Source organism: Lontra canadensis, unplaced genomic scaffold (assembly GCF_010015895.1).
Source record: "Lontra canadensis isolate GAN:19392208 unplaced genomic scaffold, GSC_riverotter_1.0 scaffold26, whole genome shotgun sequence".
Taxonomy (NCBI): Eukaryota; Metazoa; Chordata; class Mammalia; order Carnivora; family Mustelidae; genus Lontra; species Lontra canadensis.
In genome coordinates, this window is record NW_022631020.1 from 2,707,831 (window position 1) to 2,727,931 (window position 20,101).

A 20,101-nucleotide genomic window follows, 5' to 3' on the forward strand; every position below is an offset into this window, starting at 1 on the left:
TGACAGCCATTTCTGCAACTTTCCACTCTTTGTCGTTCGCAGGGCGGCCACACAACAACATGGATGTTCACAGCACTTGGCCAGGCCCTTCCCATTCCACCGGGAATGGCGACATACTGGAAAGAAATGCACACTGAGGAAACAATGAGATTCTTTCTTGGTAAATGGCAGCCAACACATTCATGAGCAAGCTGTCCTCGCTGGAGTCTGAAGTGGTCACACCATGCGCCTCATTCAGTGGCCTCTTGACTTCATCTGGCCACGTTCTCTGATCTGCTCTCCTGTGGGAACCAAGACCTACCCTCTTCCAGATTCAACCTCCCAGTATTCTAGAGGAATCGCATTTTACAAAAAGTGCCATCCATCATCCGCAAACTCCGGGAAGTTTAAGTCCCTGTCAAGAGCAGGGGCAGATACTCTGAGTAATTGGATGCCGCCTCTGTAACCTAACTGCCACTGAGCAGCTGGAGACAGGAGGTGAGGTGACGGGAACCTTCCCCTGAAGAGGCTGCGATCCAGACACTTCGGATTCCATCTCTGAGGCAATCAGGTGTGTGTCAAACTCCCTACCTATTTTTAAACAGCGCACGCATTCTAAAACAAGTCAGCATATACTTTTTTAAGAAGTTATTTACCGTGCTGTGTCACGCAGTCACTTGGGCTCTGGAGAAGCTCAGATAAAGATAAAATCTTTTTGATACCTGCTTGGAATAGGGGGGAACTCAACCCGGGCTACCTTCATTGCCCTTTGTTTTATCAGAAGGAAAATACCTAAATAACAACCAAGTCCCCGTTTCCTTATTAGCATTCTACCAGGGCATTTAACTGCATATCAGTCACTAACAGGGCAAGAGGGCTCATGTGTAATTAAGCCTGCCCACATTCATGCAGACATCTCTAGGCAAGGTAGAAGCCACAAAGTATTTGCAGGGAAGTAGGAAGGGCACAGATTTGGCTTTGGAAAGGGACGTATAATTTAAGCACACGCTTCTAGTACTAATTGTCTAGATGTGGCCCATGTAAGAAAATTGCCTAGAAAACTGGACTAACAATAGTATATGGATTAAAGTCAAGCATCTTTTAATTACACTCCTAACATAAGCTTACTGGCTGCACCCAGTGAATGAGTTGTCCCCAAATAACGGGCTACCACCTTTCCTTACTTCTTTCTATCCTCCCTCCCTCCCTTCCAACCTCTCACCTTGTCATTCTCCCTTCCTTTTACAAACATTGATTGATTGCCTATAAGTTGCAGGTGCTGCCCAAGTTCCTGGGGATGTATGTCAACTACGTTGTTACCATAGTCCTGGAGTAACTGGCTCAGCCCTTTCAGCTCCGTCTGGAGGAACAGAGAGTTAAAGCAACAACACCATGGGGTACATGCAATGATAAAGGTAAACTAAGAAGCAAAGAGGAGGGACATCAATGTCAGTTTAATGGAATCATGGAGGATTTCTGTAGGGAGTCTTTTCTTAACCTTAGTTTTCAAAGGTAAGTAGCAGTTAGCTAGACAAAGAACAGAAGGAATGTCCAAAAGAACAGCAGGGAGAAGGTATGAAACAAAATGACAGGTTCAACAAATTGAAGGGCAAATGAAAGAGAAATGAGGCTCTGGACATCAGCCAGAGGCAGTCACGGACCCAGCATTCTAGCACGCTTGGTTAAGGAACTTGAACTCTGTCTTAAAAACTAAAAATTAATTTACATTATTAGGCATTTAAGGACTGTGGTGGTTGACTTGCCCTGTCTCTGCATTATTATTATTTATTTTTAAAGATTTTATTTATTTATTTGACAGACAGAGATCACAAGTAGGCAGAAAGGCAGGCAGAGAGAGAGGAGGATGTAGGCTCCCCTTGGAGCAGAGAGCCCAATGTGGGACTCGATCCCAGGTCCCTGGGATCATGACCTGAGCTGAAGGCAGAGGCTTTAACCCACTGAGCCACCCAGGCACCCTGAATTATTATTATTTTTTAAAGAATTATTTATTCTAGATAGAGCAAGAATAAGTGGGGGAGGGGCAGGAGGAGAGGAAGAGAAGCTCAAGCAGACTCCACACTGAACACAGATCCTGACATATGCTCAAGCCCACAACCCGAGATCATGACCTGAGCTGAAACCAAGAGTTGGACCTTTAACTGACTGAGCCACCCTGGAGCCACCATCTCTGGCTTTAAACAATAGGACAACTGCCCCTTCTGAGTCCAGGCCTAAAGAAACATCCACATTTCTGCTAGAGATTATGCCTTGGAGGAGCAAGCCCTGGGTTGCTTCTGTCTTTGTAGCCCACATCCCGAAATGAAGAGACCCAAACCTGATGACACCAAACCCAAGCAAGCTCAGCCCAAATCAGCCAGACCTCAGCTCCTACAGATCCATGAGCAAGAAAAAAAATATGCGAGTCTTGTAAGCCCCTGAGACTTGGACCACCATTTACTACTCTGCCTTGTCGTAGCAATAACTGACTAACAGAAGCAGTGAGCTCATTCTCTCCACAGAGACAATGATCGCCGGTATAACAGCAATTGGAAAAGTGAATATGGGGAGATTTTTGACTCTACTAAATTTACAGGATTGGTTTCCTTTTTTACAACTCTCATTTCCCAGGGTACTGAATACATTTTTATCTATATGTTAGAGAGAGAGAGAGAGGAAGACAGAGAGATAGAGGAAGAGCATGAGTGGAGGGAGGGGCAGAAGGAGAGAATTACAAGCAGACCCCCTCACTGAGTGTAGAGCCCTATGCGGGGCTCAATTTGATGACCCTGAGATCATGATCTGAGCAGAAATCAAGAGCCCGACACTTAACCGACTGAGTCACCCAGGAACCCCTCTCTCAATTTTTTTAACCAAAATAATAAGATGATAGTCTACACAGACTCCATAAGGAACTCACACTTTAGATTAAAATAGCTCTTTTGATAAGAGCAACACAGCCCAGTGTGGCATAAGGAAAGTGCAGAGGAATGTGGAAACTATCCTGTATAAAATCATCTTCTTGTTTGTGGGAAATACTGGTGTTTGGGGAGTTTAGATTGCTTAAAGGAATGAGAAAATACTGGGAGATAGATGCGCAATCTTCCACCACATTTTTTAAATGAGCACTAAAAAAGACCTATGCTGGAGTGCCTGCTCTGCTTCTGTCTTCTCCTCAGTGAGTAGCTCGTGTTCCCTCAGGGAGCGCCATGTTGCTTCCATTCCTCCCTGCTCCCCTGGCACTTAGGACAGGAAGTAACGATGTCAGAGGAGGGACAGAGGGAAAAAAATGAGGGCAAAACACAGCAAACAGAAGAAGCTAGTAGTTATTTGGCCTCAGAGGGCAGAGGGCATTCAAGATAAATTGTCTTGGTTCCCACAGCTGTCTCTCCTATCCTCAGTCCTCACAAGGCTAGTGGCACTTCCTGCCTTTTGACCTAAAATGTGACTCCGAATCACAATAATAAATCCTCCACCTGCTTAAGCTCGAGAAAAGATCTGTTACTTGAAACGAAAAGATACTTGAGGAAAATTGTGACTACTTTGTGCCACATGGGTGCAAGGCATGAGGGGTACAAAGAAACAGGAAATGTAGACATTTTCAAACAATTCCTAAGTTATGCTGAAAACACAGATGTTAGAAAAGTACTTTTCCACACAGAGAGGGGTCCAGAAAGTCATCTTGGAAGAAGTTATATTTAAGGTGAATATCAGTTGAATAGTTTATGAGGGAGGGTGTAATTGGCAAGGTCAAATGCCATCTAGGTGGCCAGTAAGAATCTAGGAAAATGCCTCAGTTGAGCAAAAAAGGCTATTGGCTAATATTGGGAGGAATTTTGAGGAGTAGTCAGGACAGAAGCCAGACTGCAATGGGTTTAAGGGTGGGAAGTAGAAACAAGGGAAGACAACTCATACACCACTTTCCAGAACCACGACTAGGGAGGATGCAGGGTTTAGGTGGAGGGGTATGTGGGATGGAATTGAAAAGTTGTTTGTTGTCTAAGTAGAAAAGACTTCGCATCCCAGGCATGGCGATACTAGCTGACACATCTAGACATGGGTGGATGAGGGGAAATGATGAACAGAAGGAATGGTACAATGAAATTAAGAAATAATGTGTCAAGAAGATAAAGACAGGCCACTCAGAATATGCAAGTTTATTATTAAACCAACTGCATGGGAGGAAATTATTTCGGGGGAAAATGCATTGCCATCCTCAATGGAATGCCTGAAAACTAATTACTATTCCTAACTTATGCATGCTCAATGTCTCACCAACATGATCTTTCTGTAATAGATTCGTAGTTCAAAGTATGAAATGAAAAAAAAATGTAACCACTAGCAATGACACAGACAATGATCTCAGCTATAACAGCAATTGGAAAAGTGAATTTGGGGAGATTTTTAACTCTACTAAATTTACAGGATTGGTCTCCTTTTTTACAACTCTCATTTCTCCAGGGTACTGAATACATACCAAACAAATAATTGAAAATTAATTTTGTTGACTTTGAAGAATCATCTATATGTATGCAGTATATCCAATGAAGACTTATCCTGTTGAAATTTGTTGTATTTTTAGACACAGGAAAATATTAGCAGAGAAAAAGAATACTTGAGAAATGAGAAGAGCATAGAAGGAACGTGTTGTACCAATTACATTTCCTAGAAACTTATTTGGGATTTTGTAAGCCATTGCTATGCCCCTACCACCACCACGATCACCGCTACCACCACCATCATCACCATCACCACCATCATCACCAGTAGAAATCTGTCTCCATTACCATTCCTACTACCATCTACATTACCATCACCACCATCACACCATCACCATCACCACCGTCATGACCAGCAATAAACCATTTCCATTAAATTCCTACTACCATCTACATCACCATCACCACCACCATTACCACCATCACCATCATCATCACCATCACCACCAGCAGCAAATCATCTCCATTATCATTCCTACCACTATCTACATAACCATCACCAGCATCACCTCTACCAATGTTATCACCACCAGCAAGTTTCCAAAAACGGTTTCTGAACCATGAGTGACTACTTGAATCACAAATTTTAGATATGACTCATTCAGTTGCAATATAGTTCTATGCTGCTTTTTCTCCTGAAACTCCTCTCCTTCTCTATTTGCTCAATAAATACACAAATGCAGGCCAGTGGCTGGGGTAGAAGTGGAAAACTAAGCCTTGGGGTGAGAGGTGGAGGAGCAGGATACTAAGTAGTCGCGCTGCAATAATGACCTCTCAAAGCACACTGGTCTGCTGCAGGATGGATTTTTTATAGGAACTTACAAAAATAGCATGTGTAGCCAGAGCTTTATTTTTAATGTCCCAGCATTGATCAAAAAAAAAAAAGGGATTCAACTAAGCCAATGATGGAGAAAACTAATTTCATGGTAAAATAATTCTAAAATGTATTTAAGGTGCACTGGCAAGACCATTTTCAAAGACATCTGCATTACAAAACATGCATGGGAATTGAAGACTCTATTCAGACAACCTCCAGCTGCTAAAGAAAACTGTTATTCTTTAGCTCTTTCCTACTGTTTCGTGTAAACAATTTTATGAGGGAGAAAGCTTCCTTACCACATCTGCCCTTGTCAAAAAGAAAGGCACAGCATGGTGTAAATATTTTGCTTTGTTTCTTCCATTAGCAAATATTTCTTTTCTCCAGTAAAAGACATGAATAAACAAGAAGAAAACAGTGGTGTGGAAATTATTTACTTGCTTCCTTGAAGGAGATCAACGTGGAAAAGGAATCGAAATCGTCTTTTACAGGTCTTGCCAAAGAAAGGAGATCAGTGAAGGTGTATCTTCCTGTGAGCGGTCATATTTTACATGTAATACCAAAGATCCAAGATAAATATTTTTACCTCTTAAAAACACCGAAAATTCTCAGTTATAGTTTCTGTAGCCTCTGTACACAGGGCTTCTTAGTATATTTACATAGGTTTTCCTTGTTGTTTCTGATCACCCCTTGCCCTAGCGTGTGTGCGCTAAGTGGACTGACGCCTGCTGTAGGAACCATTCCGACACAACCTTGTATTAGCATGCCTTTTTCTTTCCATTTCCTTGCTTTCCTTGCAGAAAAAGGAGATGTGATTGATTGCGTCGTGTGTGTGTGTGTGTGTGTGTGTGTGTGTGTAGCCTTTTAAATAAAATTCAAATGACCACACAAAAGCATTCAATTAAATGACCATGTAACCAAAGGAATGTGCCTTTGGTTCAATTTTTGTGTTCTTATCCACACTTATTTCAATATAAAGACATCCAATTTCTGGCTTTCTAGGCCTTCTCATAATTTATAAGGAAAAATGCCCATTCGAGATGCCTAACGCATCATGGCATACATTGTTTATACATTTGTTTCTAAGCCTCATTTGTCATTTTCGTAAACTCGAGGCTTGAAGTTCTCATTTAGGATGGTATGCAGCAATCTCTGACATTTTAAAATGCAAATAGCTGCTGGGAAAAGTCAACAATAAGGTGCACTTAAAGAAAACAGAAGTTTTTTATTTTTTATTTTTTCAGCGTAATAGTATTCATTATTTTTGCACCACACCCAGTGCTCCATGCAATCCGTGCCCTCTCCAATACCCACCACCTGGATCCCCCAACCTCCCACCCCCCGCCCCTTCAAAACCCTCAGATTGTTTTTCAGAGTCCATAGTCTCTCATGGTTCACCTCCCCTTCCAATTTCCCTCAACTCCCTTCTCCTCTCCATCTCCCCTTGTCCTCCATGTTATTTGTTATGCTCCACAAATAAGTGAAACCATATGATAATTGACTCTCTCTGCTTGACTTATTTCACTCAGCATAATCTCTTCCAGTCCCATCCATGTTGCTACAAAAGTTGGGTATTCATCCTTTCTGATGGAGGCATAATACTCCATAGTGTATATGGACCACATCTTCCTTATCCATTCGTCCGTTGAAGGGCATCTTGGTTCTTTCCACAGTTTGGCGACCGTGGCCATTGCTGCTATAAACATTGGGGTACAGATGGCCCTTCTTTTCACTACATCTGTATCTTTGGGGTAAATACCCAGTAGTGCAATTGCAGGGTCATAGGGAAGCTCTATTTTTAATTTCTTGAGGAAACTCCACACTGTTCTCCAAAGTGACTGCACCAACTTGCATTCCCACCAACAGTGTAAGAGGGTTCCCCTTTCTCCACATCCCCTCCAACACATGTTGTTTCCTGTCTTGCTAATTTTGGCCATTCTAACTGGTGTAAGGTGGTATCTCAATGTGGTTTTAATCATTAGGAAGACACAGCCCTTGGGTGTCAACATAAAGAAACACAGGACTGAATAACACTAAATACAGCACTCCAGGAATGAGTCTCTAATGAAGTCAGTTCCATATTTCTGGGTTTCGGGTTGAACCTCAGCATACTAGTGCTGTTCTCAACCCATACGTAGCCCTGGTACCAACCTTGTTCTTGGCTTTATTTCACAGTGAACTTAAGTGTCATGTGTGCGGTGGGTCTTCAATTGGGCTACCCATTTGTTTGTTTTTTTAAGTTCTGACTGCACCCTGTAGGAGTTGTATGAGTTCGGGCACATGATTTGACTTCCCTGTCTGTTTCATCATCTGTGAAATGGTACCAAATAGTACCTATGTGATGAAGTTGTTTAGCAAGACAAGGTGAGTTAACATAGGGAGACTGCTGATCATCTAGGAAATGCTGCAAATTAATTCTGTGGTTGTTATCACTTGTTCTTATAACAATTATTATTTTCAATAAATATTGCATAAATTTAAGGTGTACAACTTGATGTTTTGATCTACATGTATATAGTGAAATGATTAGGTCAAGCAAGTAACAGCGCCATCTCACATGGTTACCTTTTCCGTGTTTGTGTGGTAAGAGAACCTGAAGTCTACTTCCAGCTAATTTCCGGTATATAATGCAGAGTATTAACTACAGTCATCCTCTGTACATTAAATCCCTTGACTTATTCATTCTATATCACAACAGCCTTCCTATGTAACTGTATCCTCTGCAGCTGTCGCATTTGACCAACATCTCTCCATTTTCCTCCTTATCCTTGGTAACGACTATTCTGCTCTGTGCTTCAGTGTGTTCAACTTTTTCAGATTGCACACATAAGTGACATCATGCAGCATTTTTCTTTCTGCGTCTGGCTTATTCCCCTTAGCAAAAGTCCTCCAGGTTCATGTATATTGTTGCAAATGTCAGGATCTCTTTCTCTTTTAAGGTTGAATAATATTCCCATATATATATATATATATATATATAAAATATTATATATTTATATAATATATTTATAATATTATGTATTTGTAGTATTATGTATATTTATATTTAAATGGATAAAGAAATTGTGGTATATGTATATGTATATATGTATTTACATATACATATATATATATTTACATACATATACCACAATTTCTTTATCTGTTTATCTGACAATGGACACTTTGTTGCCTCCTATCTTGGCATTGTGAATAATGCTGTAATGGTGCCTTTTTCAGGTAGAAAAAAACAAAAATAAGCAGAACTACATTAAACTAAAAAGCTTCTGCACAGCAAAAATTACAATCAGCAAAATGAAAAGGCAACCTACAGATTAGGAGAAAATATTTGCAATCCTACTATCTAATAAACAGTTAATTCAAAATTTATATACAAAATATATAGCCAAAAAACCTCCAAGCAACCCAATTTAAAAATGAGAAAGGACTTGAACAGACATTTTTCCTAAGACAAACAGATAGCCAATAGGTCTGTGAAAAGATTCTCAACATCACTAATCATCAGGGAAATACAAATCAAAACCAAAATGAGATACCACCTCACACCTTTGAATAGTTATTTTCGAAAAGATAACAGATAATAAATAGTGGCCTTGGTGGATGTGGAGCAAAGGGAAACTTACACACTTTTGGTGGGAATGTAAATTTGTATAGTCATTATGAAAAACAATGTGGAGGTTCCAAAACATTAAAAATAGCACAACCAAGTGATCCAGCAATGTGACCTCTGGGTATATACCCAAAGGAAATGAACTCAATACCTCAAAGAGATATCTAGGCATCCGTTTACTGCCATGTTATTTACAATGACTTAACTGTCATTAACACGGCTTTCTGTCCTTTTGAATTATAGGTTCCTTGAAGAAAGGTGGAGGCCCTGTATATTTGTGTAGTCCAAACAATACCTTGCACATGGTAGATGTTCAATAAATTAAATCTATTTAGCCTCTGGTTTTTATTAGAAATTCTACTGAGGTAAAGATAAAAAATGACCAGGGGCACAATTATAAAAGAATAATGAGAATTCCCAAAATATCCCATTTTGCAGCATGATCTTGCTTCTCTTTTCCTATGAGACTAATTAAAGAAAAATGGGACTAAGGACAGATTTAAGCAGAAGTTGGTGCCAGCTGCTAATATGGCATTCCTGTGAGTTGTCCTGCCATCTTTTTCTTTCAGCATCATATCAAATGGAGATCTTGAGAGAGCATTCCATTTAAAAAAAAAAAAAAGATTTTATGTATGTATTTGAGACAGAGCACAAGCAGGGAGGAGGATCAGAAGGAGAGGGAGAAGACGACTCCCTGCTGAACAGGGAGCCCAATGCGGGGCTTGATCCCAAAACCCTGAGATCATGACCTGAGCTGAAAGCGGACGCTTAACCAACTGAGCCACCCAGGAGCTCCGAGAGACCTTCCCATTTAAAGGCAGAGAGAACACAAGGAAATTTGGAAAGTATAATCATATTTTGAAAATTATAAACAACAATGAGATCTATCCATGTGACACATTGAATTCAAGCAAGCATGGTAGACTTTGAGATGGAAGAAAAACTATTAAGTACCACCATTAATAGGCAAACAAGCCCCTAGTCACAACCCCTAATATCTACCCAGATTGTACCTCTTTCTCCACCCAAAATGAATATTAGGGTTTGATGTCAAAGTTAAAGGGGGGGGGCTAAAAATTCAGAGAACTGCAATTTTACTCTGAGACCAATAAGTTTGTCTCCCATTCAACTTGTAAATAGGAGTCAGGAAGAACAGACTACAAACATATATGTAAAGGCAAAATAATTGAAACAAAGGAAACTGGCTTCCAGGGACACTATATTTTTTCTAACTTTTTTCCCCTAACATTTCTTGCTAAAGAAGTATGAAAAAATCAAATTCCACTCAGGTAACACAACCCTTTTCTTCTATGAGCAGAAAGCTTTCATATGTAGTTCTCCCTCCCATCAAATAATTGTTCCCAATTTTTAAAATGATACATGGTTCTGTGTCATTTCTTTTCCATTATTTTCATTGCTCTGTAGTATCCCATTGAACAAGTAAGCTCCCGTGTATATTTTGATTCTGATGCCAATGGCTTCCTGGGTTGTTTCTACCTTTGCCACTAAAAATAATTTTATGCAAGTTTCCTGGTAAAAATACACAAATGTTTTCTAGGGTTTCTACCTAATAGTGAATTTTCTAGGTTCATGAGTTATGTGTAAGTTCAAATTTACTAGGTAATACCAAAGTGTTTTCCAGAGTATTACACTAGTTTCTACTCCCAGTAGAAGTAGATGAGAGACTCTGTCTACAACCTAACATTTAGTGTTTTCCAACATTTTCGTTTTTGCCAATCTGCTGGGTATGTATAGTTTTAAAACTGATAACTACTGAACTGGATGGAGCATCTTTTTCAATCAGCTTTGCCACTTGAGTTTCTCTGTGTGTGTGGTTGTGTGTACATATGTGTGTGTGTGTGGTGTCTTGTCTGAGTCACAGTATATTTACAATGGACACTATGGATAACTATGTGCTGTTTTTAAATTGAGAGAGGGAAGAAGCACTTATCTGGCCATCTACACTTTTAAAATTAAAAAAAATATATATATACAGCAATAATTAGGAAAAGTACCATGGTCAATGACACCACTACTGATATCATTGGCCAAATTAGAAGTAGAAATCACTCTACTGCTCTCACTTTCTGTTACTCTACCTTCCAGAAGACAGGTCCTCTGCTACCTTCCAGCGGGTGATCAAATTCTACTGAGACTACTTCTCAACTAGAAAAGTGGTTCCTCTCTTTTCATGGAATCATATATAACGAGTCATTTATATGCTCTACTCTTGTCTCTCAAGAGCAGCTCTTACAAACCCTGACGCTATAAGTCTTTTTGTACAACAGTGTGCAAACATTTCTCTAAGATATATGTTAGAAAGTCGTATTTAGAATCATGAAAGTGTGTGAGCGTTTAATGTTACTAAGAAATCCCAAAAGTGAACTAGGGTTCTCACTGCAGTCACAACCTCATCACATTTTTAGTTTGGGAGCTTTGGTGTATATGAAGTCTTCATTTCCCTGAATAATAATGTTATTTCACATCCTGTCATATGTTTGTTAGTCTTTCAATTTTCTCTTCTTTTTCCTTTTTTCCTTTTTCTAATTTTTTGAGGAATTTCGTTTATCTGGATACTTGTTATTTGCCAGTTGTATATTCTGCTAGTTTGCTGTTTTGCATTTTGTCTTTTCACAGTATCTTTTGATAAAGAATAACTTAATTTTAATATGGTCAAATTGAATCCCTACTTAATGGTTTTGCATTTTTGGTTTTTTGCATTATTTGTGTCTTTGTTTAAGAATTTTTATTTTTTTACCTTGTGGTCATAAAAATATAATCCTACATTTTTTTCTAAACATTTTATAGTTTTTTCTTTCACTTCTAAAAGTTTAATCTCTTTAATATACTTCTTGTAGGAAGATAGGAACCTAATTTCAATCTTATCATATGTTTATCTAATTATCTGCCTTATTACTATTCACATTTATCCCTTTCTGCAATATTCTCTTGATAAAGTTATCATATATGCCTGAGTTTGGCAGGGTGTGCTACATTTCACCCCATAGTTCTCCATAGCCAGCCCTATACATTGACAAAATTGGAATATAGAGTTAATTAAGCTGGATTATTTGAAAGAATTTGCCTCACCTTACTGTTTTTCATGGGTGTCTTCAGTAGTCCTTGAACTTTCCTTTTACAAACAAAAAATTTTTAAGCTTAAATAATTACACAAATACATACTACCCTGTTAAACTGGTATGAACCAACTTGGGAAAAATCAGCATCTTCCTACCTAGAAGAATTACATAATTCTCCGTTTATTTAGACTTTCTTTATATTCTGCTATATTATTTATGATATTCTATATTAGTTCCCTAGTTCTAACCTCACATATCATTTAAATAGGAATATAATATTACAAAATTTTTGTTAGATTTATTTCTTGTTACTTTACATATGTTGTTACACTGACTTCCTGGGTGTTTGCATAGAAAAATGCAACTCACTTTTAAGCCTTGATTTTACACCCAGCAATTTGCTAAACTGTCTTATTAACTTCAGTATTTCATTTATAGATCTTCTGAGTTTCCTACATAGATAACCTTTGAACAATGATAATTTTGTTTCTGCCTTTCAATTTTTTTAATTTTTTATTTATTTATTTATTTTGTCTTACTACATTGGCTAACACCTCCAGTAACGTTGAAGAGAAGTGGTGATAATCTGCATTCTTACCTTGGTCTTTTTGTTTTTGTTGTTGTTCTAGTATTTTTTTTTTCATTTTATTTTATTTTTCAGTGTTCCAGCATTCGTTATTTATGCACCACACCCAGTGCCCCATGCATTACGTGCCCTCCTTAATACCCACCACCAGGGTCACTCAACCCCCCACCCCCTGATTGTAAAGAGAGTGCTTTCAGTATTTTACCTTCAGTGGATGTTTGCTGTAGGTTTTGTGTAAGTTTCTTTTACCAGAGTAATGAAATTTCATTACCCTCCTAGTTACCAAGAATTATTCTAAGTCATAAATAGATGCTAAAATTTATCAAATTCTTTTTTCCCTGAATCCCCTGGGAGTTTTAAGAAATTCTTCATTGGGTGTGGGTAATATGTTACATTAACCAATTTCCTAATACTAAGTAAACTTTGCATTATTGAAATAACATTACATACTATCTTTTTTAGATGTGTCCGGGTTTTGTGTGCTACAACTTTAGGCATTTGCAGCTATATTTTGAGAAGAGTAGTCTATAATTTTTCTTTCTTCTAATCTATGTGCTTCCTTGTCACCAACATTTTGCTTGCCTCATATAATAACCTTGAGACTGCTCCCTCTTCCTTCCCATACCCCGACTACCTGGCAGAGTCACTTGGCCAGATGTGAAGGTTCAAGGTCTTATGGATTTCACCCCTCAGGGTGAAAGTTAGTTTTGGAGTTCATTCACCTTGCCGAATTCCAACTTTTGCTTCAGCTTTATTTTCTTCTGCTTCATTTTGTGTTCATTCAGCAATACATTTAAAAAAAAATTCAAATGCATTTTCAACAGCCTATGGTTATTTGATCAGGTGGTGTTTCACAGTGACAGAAATGGATATCCCATGTTTCATTGTTGTCCTTATCACAACACATGATAATTTTTACTTAGGTGTTTATCAAGCCTGTGGAATGGTCAGCTTTTGAAGGACAGGAGCTTTATACATCTGTTTATATGTCTTTCCTTCCCCAGTGACTAACACATAAATATACTGAATAAATGACTGAATAAAAATACAGATAAATCAATCGCTGTAGTTAATTTGAATATATGTAGGTTAAATTTTACCCAGATGCTTTTTTAATCTGTTACCAAATAGGTAATTAATGCAATGCAGGGAAACCAAGATGTAAATTATTGAATTCTGCAGCAAAGTAAATTTACTGTCATTTAATTGGGTGTATCTCCCATTTTGTGGAGTTGCTTATGTAAATCTCAGATAATTAAAAGTCTACAGAGAGTTGTTCAATAGCACTTATGATGCTTTTCTTGTTTCTGCCCCCAGGCAGCTTGTTTTTGGCAGTAGACGTCCAGCTTACATGCATTATTTGAACATAAGTTACACTTCTTGACAAGATGCTCTGACCTCACCATTGAAAGAGAGGGGATTTAAGTAGGCTTGTGCTGGGCAAGCATGCTGCCAGGCCTCTTTCTAAGTGAAAACTACCTGCAAATTGAATTTAGAGTCATATGAGTTGTCTAATTCTTAAACCCACTGTTACATGAAGTAATGGCTTCCTCCAGTTTACCGCTAAGTATAAAGACATAGAAAATCAATACTGAAGCGCACATATTTCTCTGAGGAAAGACAAATGCATCTGCAACAACCACACATCTAGTCTTAAAGTGTGTATGGACCAGGCTGATGGCTGCGTGACCCTGCTGAGGTCAAAGTCTGAAAACAGCTGCATGTTTCCCAAACCCTAGAGCTCAGAGAATATAAACCAGTTAAATACATGTTTACAAAACATTATGGGGTCTTATAAAAGATACGCACCATGAGAAGGAAAGTGTTCCAGAATGAAACCTAGTTGCCAAATTAAAAGAAATTTCTTTCCGGTATATAAAACCATCAATAAACTTAAATAACAAGTAGAATTCCAAACAAATAAATTACTTTCACGTTCAACTCCTTTAGTTTGTTTCAATTCCTGGTAAACGTCTGATAGTCTGAATTCTCTGTTCATTGTTGGGCCTGCTTTCTGCTCCTACATACTGATAATGACACAGTGGCTGGGTTAAAAACACACAGAAGAATGGTCCAATCCTGGGGAAAACAACACTCTCACAGAAATTGTGTTTTTGCTGTTATGTCATGTATAATGTTTTGGCCCTATCTTGATTTCCAAGTAGAATTTAATGAGACTCTTACTTTTAATAATTGCAATACAGTGAATTTAGCTACTCAAAAAGTATTTAAAATAAACCAATCTGCTCATTAATCATCATTACAGTTACAAAGAGAATCAAGCAAATAACCTTTCAAAATGTTTCTCAGGTCAAACTTCAAATCACTCCTGCAACTTTTAAACACTGAATTTTAAAAGGCAGTTTACAAATACATGCACACACTGTAACCAGTTAATTCAAGCAGATCTTAATTATGCCATTATTCAATTTATCATTTTTAAGTTACAAAAGCCAATGTGAACATTGATCAATCCCTTTACAGCTTGGAGGGTATCATTCTCAGGGAAAAAGTTACAACTGTTCGTGTGCGCAAAGCTAGGAAAGGAACATACTATGCAATCATACCAAGAATTGCTGAAAACAAGAACACAATTATAATCACTCCTGAATCCCAGTGAATATGTAGGGACACTGCAACACTTCAACAATACAAATATCAGAGTCCACCACTATTCCAAAACTGCATGCCTAGTTCTGATATCAGGGGTATAGGCTGACCTAGTTGGCACTGTACCTCTATTTTCAGATATACTCAGTATTCTCCTTATTGCTTTACACTCTGCCCTGAATTCCGTGTGACTTTCACAATCTGTAGGACCTATCCAATGCAATGACCAAGATGACTTTTTTTAGAAGTAACTCAGTGATGACTCTGACATCCCTTTTTTGAGGTCACGCAGGTGTTCTGCGTTCAGAACGAGATAAAACATGTGTATTTTTTTCCCTTTGTTTTGATGACTTCTAGATGAATTCATGTGGTTTTTTTCCTTCCTTATTTATGATAAAATTAATAAAATGCAAATGAGCGTGAATATAATCTTAGGAGAATGCTTACTACCAACTTCCAGGGTCTCTCCTGTCAAGACCGAATTGTCTCCCTCTTTTTACATCACCTCTTTCTTACAAACTGCTTCATTTTTACCAGTGTCTACTGCAGTCTCCACTTCCCTGATGGTTTTAATAGTATCCCAGAATATGTATAGCAGGAAATGGAAACATGATCTAGGAATTTCAAATCTCAAACTGCAATTCAAAGAGATATATATATATATATATATATATATATATATATATGGAATTTGGTCTTGAGAACCTGACAAATGTAACAGATTGGACAGGACAGGCTCTTAGAACCTATTCCAAATGTTATAAAAGAAAGTCAAATCAGAGCCAGAGCACCTTGAGTCTGAAATGTGCTGCTTGCCAAGGCTTTGTCCCCTCTCGATTACTTCCTACTTCTGTGAGTGAGTCTGAACTTTATTTTAGCACCCAGAAAAATGGCTCCATTAGAAGAACTGAGGAGAAAACATCAAAGAAAAACTGCTTTGGGTGTTTTGTTAGGAGATGGAAATATCCTAAATCAGACGTCACACAGCCAATCCATATACCTTATATAATTTTGTTACTGCAAGTGCACTTTTATGTATAAATGCTTAAAATAGAAAATAAAATTTGACATTCATAATAGCCAGTGTATTCTTGATTCCAAGTTATCAACCAGTTACCCTTGAGCATAGTAAGGCTTGGGAAATGTTTTTTGAATGAGTAAAGGTAATATCACAGTAGGAGAACACAAAATACAAAGCAGAAGTTGTGTTAACCCAGATAATGATACAAGAAAAAGCACTACTGTGTTATTAGCCAAAATGATTCTGTTTCTATTATTCTATTTCCCCCAGTTCCTAAATTTTTTTTTTAAAAAGGGGGTCAAAATGTTCATTATACAGCTAACTGAATCTAGTCTTGTTCAGTTTTACACAGTAGTAATTATAACCAAAGGATCAAAACAGTGATCATACAGTCACTTTATATGTGGAATACTTACTGTATTCACCCCTCACCCAGATAATAAAATAGAAAATGCCATTCTACAGAAAAAAAAAAAAACTTTTTAGCTAACTGAATAGGAAGCAATAGGGCTATTACCTACTAGTGAAGGCCCTCTTAGCATTCTTATTGAGGAAAACAACAACTCAAAAAAAGCACTTAACATGTTAAAAATATGTTTATAAAGAAAGACAAGTTTTACTGTGAAAAATGCCAACATGCAATTTTTATCTTAACTAAAATATTTTAAATCTTATTACTCAAGAGTATCTAATGATGAGATTTCCAGGGCTAAATTAACAGAGCTACTTCTCCTTGATACAGAAATAGGTTCCTATTGATCAAATTCAGCACAGGGCAAACTAAGCAGTCTTGTCTGCCCATCTGTATGTGTTTTGCCAGCTCAGAATATCCCTAAAGAGGAACAGAAGTGCTTGGAATCAATACTGTCCAATCCAATTTTTTTCATGGCTATCAAAGAGAGTTCGGTAATTAAGAAACAATTCCATTAAAATGTCTAGCACCTATATTATAATCAACAGGGACTCAGATGATTCTCTGTTTCTGAAATACTATTTATGTGTTCACTTTGTTTATCACATTCATGTAACCACTACATTGTCACCATGCAAATAACCATTTTCTCTTTCGACTGCCTGAGCTACCAGTAGGTTAAGGGAAATCACTTCAGTTTGTTTGAGGATTGAGATTCTTTTAAAGAGGCCCATCCTGGGATGAGGAAGCTTGTGACGTTAAGCATTTTTTTTTTTTTTAATTTAAGCTGTTTCCAATAAGTGTTTTTTTAAAGATAAATGCCAATCTGGCCATATTCAAATGATAGAAATCTCTGCTAAAAGGATAACTAAGTGTTTGACCTCTGAAATACATTTCAGAGCAAGGACAAAATAAGAGGAGGAATTCTAACCAGGGTCATTATACTAATTGTAATCAGCTTCCATGTAACTGATAGAATTTAAAGTTATACACATCAACATTTTTTTGCCTACTATTTTGCTCTTTTATTAAAATATTTCAATTATAAATTCCAGAGATTAAAAATGATTTGCATGTACTAAGTAAGGATTGCTATGGTAAAGATTCAAAAGATTAATGTATTTCATAAATATGCAATTACGATAAATATGTACAATGACGACACTTTCAAAAAACAAAAATAAAACCTTCAGACAGTAAACCAAATGCTTAATTTGAGACTGAAAAAATACTACAAAGTCAGGACTGCATAGTCAAATCAATGACTTGTGCCAAAAAAATTAGATGTAAATATAAGTAAAGTTTCATAATTTCATATAAACAAAGTTCTAGGGAAAAACAGATTATATCAAGAAAAATCTCAGTTTAAATACCACTATCATTGAGGGGAGAAAAAGCTTTGCCAAGTCTGTAATTACATAAATCACTTTCTCAGATGATTTTAAAATAAATTAGACAGAAATAAAACTGTCCTCTAGGAACCTAAAATCTCAGACTATCAGAACTGACAAAGTTATGGACATGTATAGTAGATATACATAATAGACACATATATTACAGAATATATAACTAAGATTAAATACCATATAACTTGTCACTAAGAAAAATGTACTTGCTTATCACTTAGGAACTTGCATTTACACATCACTAATTTGTGTAATTGGAGTAGAGAGCTGCTGGACGTTCAAAGCTTGATATAAGGGCCACTCTGCCTCATCTGAAAACAAATTACAAATGGATAATGCATGGTTCTGATTAATCTACTCATCCTCATTTTTACCCAGCAGAAATGATTTGCCACAAAGGGTCAAAATGCTGATTATCCAGCTAACTGAATCTACTCATCTTCAGTTTTCCACAGTGGTTATTAAAAGGATCAAAACACTGATTATATAGTCATTTTATATGTGGTGTACTTACTGCGTTCATCCTACCACACCCAGATAATAAGACAGAAAATAAATTTGTTCTTTCGAAAATTTACCTACAAGAGCCAAGTTTTTATAATTCCACTGAAGCCTCAGAGTCCAACTAAACATACCTGTAATCAAAAGCGTTCAGAGAGATTGGATCTTCCACAAAAAATAACACAGCTTCACCACTCTGCCAAGAACAGCTAAGAGGCTATATTTAACTCAAGAGACTAAAGTCTAACCATCACCATTTAAAAGATACTGTTCTACAGTAATTCCCCTGGCCTGGTTAGTTCTGTTTCACAGAAGTATAGGCTTTCTGTTTCCATTATAAAACCAGCACTAAACAGTTCTAAACTGACATAAAATCTAGATCACTTGACCATGGGTAAACAGTTCATTCTGATTTACAATAAAGACAAAGTTATAAATTATCTAATCACTAAATCTTATTTCAAAAAAAGTACTAAATGTACTAAAAGTAGTCAGTTTTTCAAGTTCAACCCTTACAAGCAATTAATTTCTGTAAACTTCTTTCATCTATCAAGGGTTGGGGACACAAATGTGTTGTCCACACAGTGGATATTCTATATGTGTTTGATAGACTGATGTTCAAGCAATCCCCTTGGGGGCGGGGGGAAAACATTATTTATGGAGCTAATACTTACTGGGGATCTTCTTATCCTATTAAGATGTCTTGCTCTGTTTTATGTCATTCTAACAACACGCAAATGAATAAGTTTTGAAGCAAAGTGGTCTTGGTTAATGCACAGTGTTGAAACCAAGTCAGACTAACAGACAAAAATGTAGAAGAGAAAGTTGAGTCCTCATTCATAAAGCAGGAAAAGGAGGAAGTTAAATCACCCATCCCCCCACATACACGCACACAGCTAATTCCTGAACTTCAATTTATTTCGGCATATCAAGAATACTGTATACTCCTCTGCTTGGCTCGCCTGAAGGCAGACATCATATTACTTAGAATTCAATAATATCATTGCTTAGAATTAACACAAGTGGAAGAAATAAAACAAGAAGAGAACTAGGTAATTAGTTACTAGACTCAAAGTCTAAAATGCCAGTTATCCTGCTATTCCTGACCACTATAGCCTCAAGATATGAGGATTCTATTGTTCATAATGACCACGGTCAAACTGGCTGCAGACTTATCTTTTCTAATGCAAAAGGGTCTCTCCATTCATTTAAAAAAACAAAAACAAAAAAACCTCTAAATGTTTTAAGTTGTAAGAAGAAAGCCCTAACACTTTAGCAGTTGCCCATCTGAATGAAGATGGAGCACCACACATGAGCAGATTTTAGTGTTATAATCAATGCAACTTAAAAACATTGATCTGACACATATTTAGTATTATGAATAATCATTGTGCTGCATGATAATTAGGGATAAATGCTAAGTCGTTCACATAAAGGACAAAAATTAATGTTGGGTTTACACAGTGAAATCAGATTTTTCATAGTATTACACTTTTCATTAAATTACCCCCACAAATCAATGGCTGCTATCATATACAGTAGCTCTCATACCCAGTAGCTCTCATTAAAAAGGTAAATGTAGG

General features: G+C 37.2%; 1 protein-coding gene across 1 annotated transcript in view; it reads right to left on the reverse strand.

The window, feature by feature from the left end:
* HS6ST3 (heparan sulfate 6-O-sulfotransferase 3) overlaps positions 1 to 20,101 on the reverse strand; it is a 586,504-nt gene that overhangs the window by 299,548 nt on the left and 266,855 nt on the right. The window lies entirely within an intron of this gene.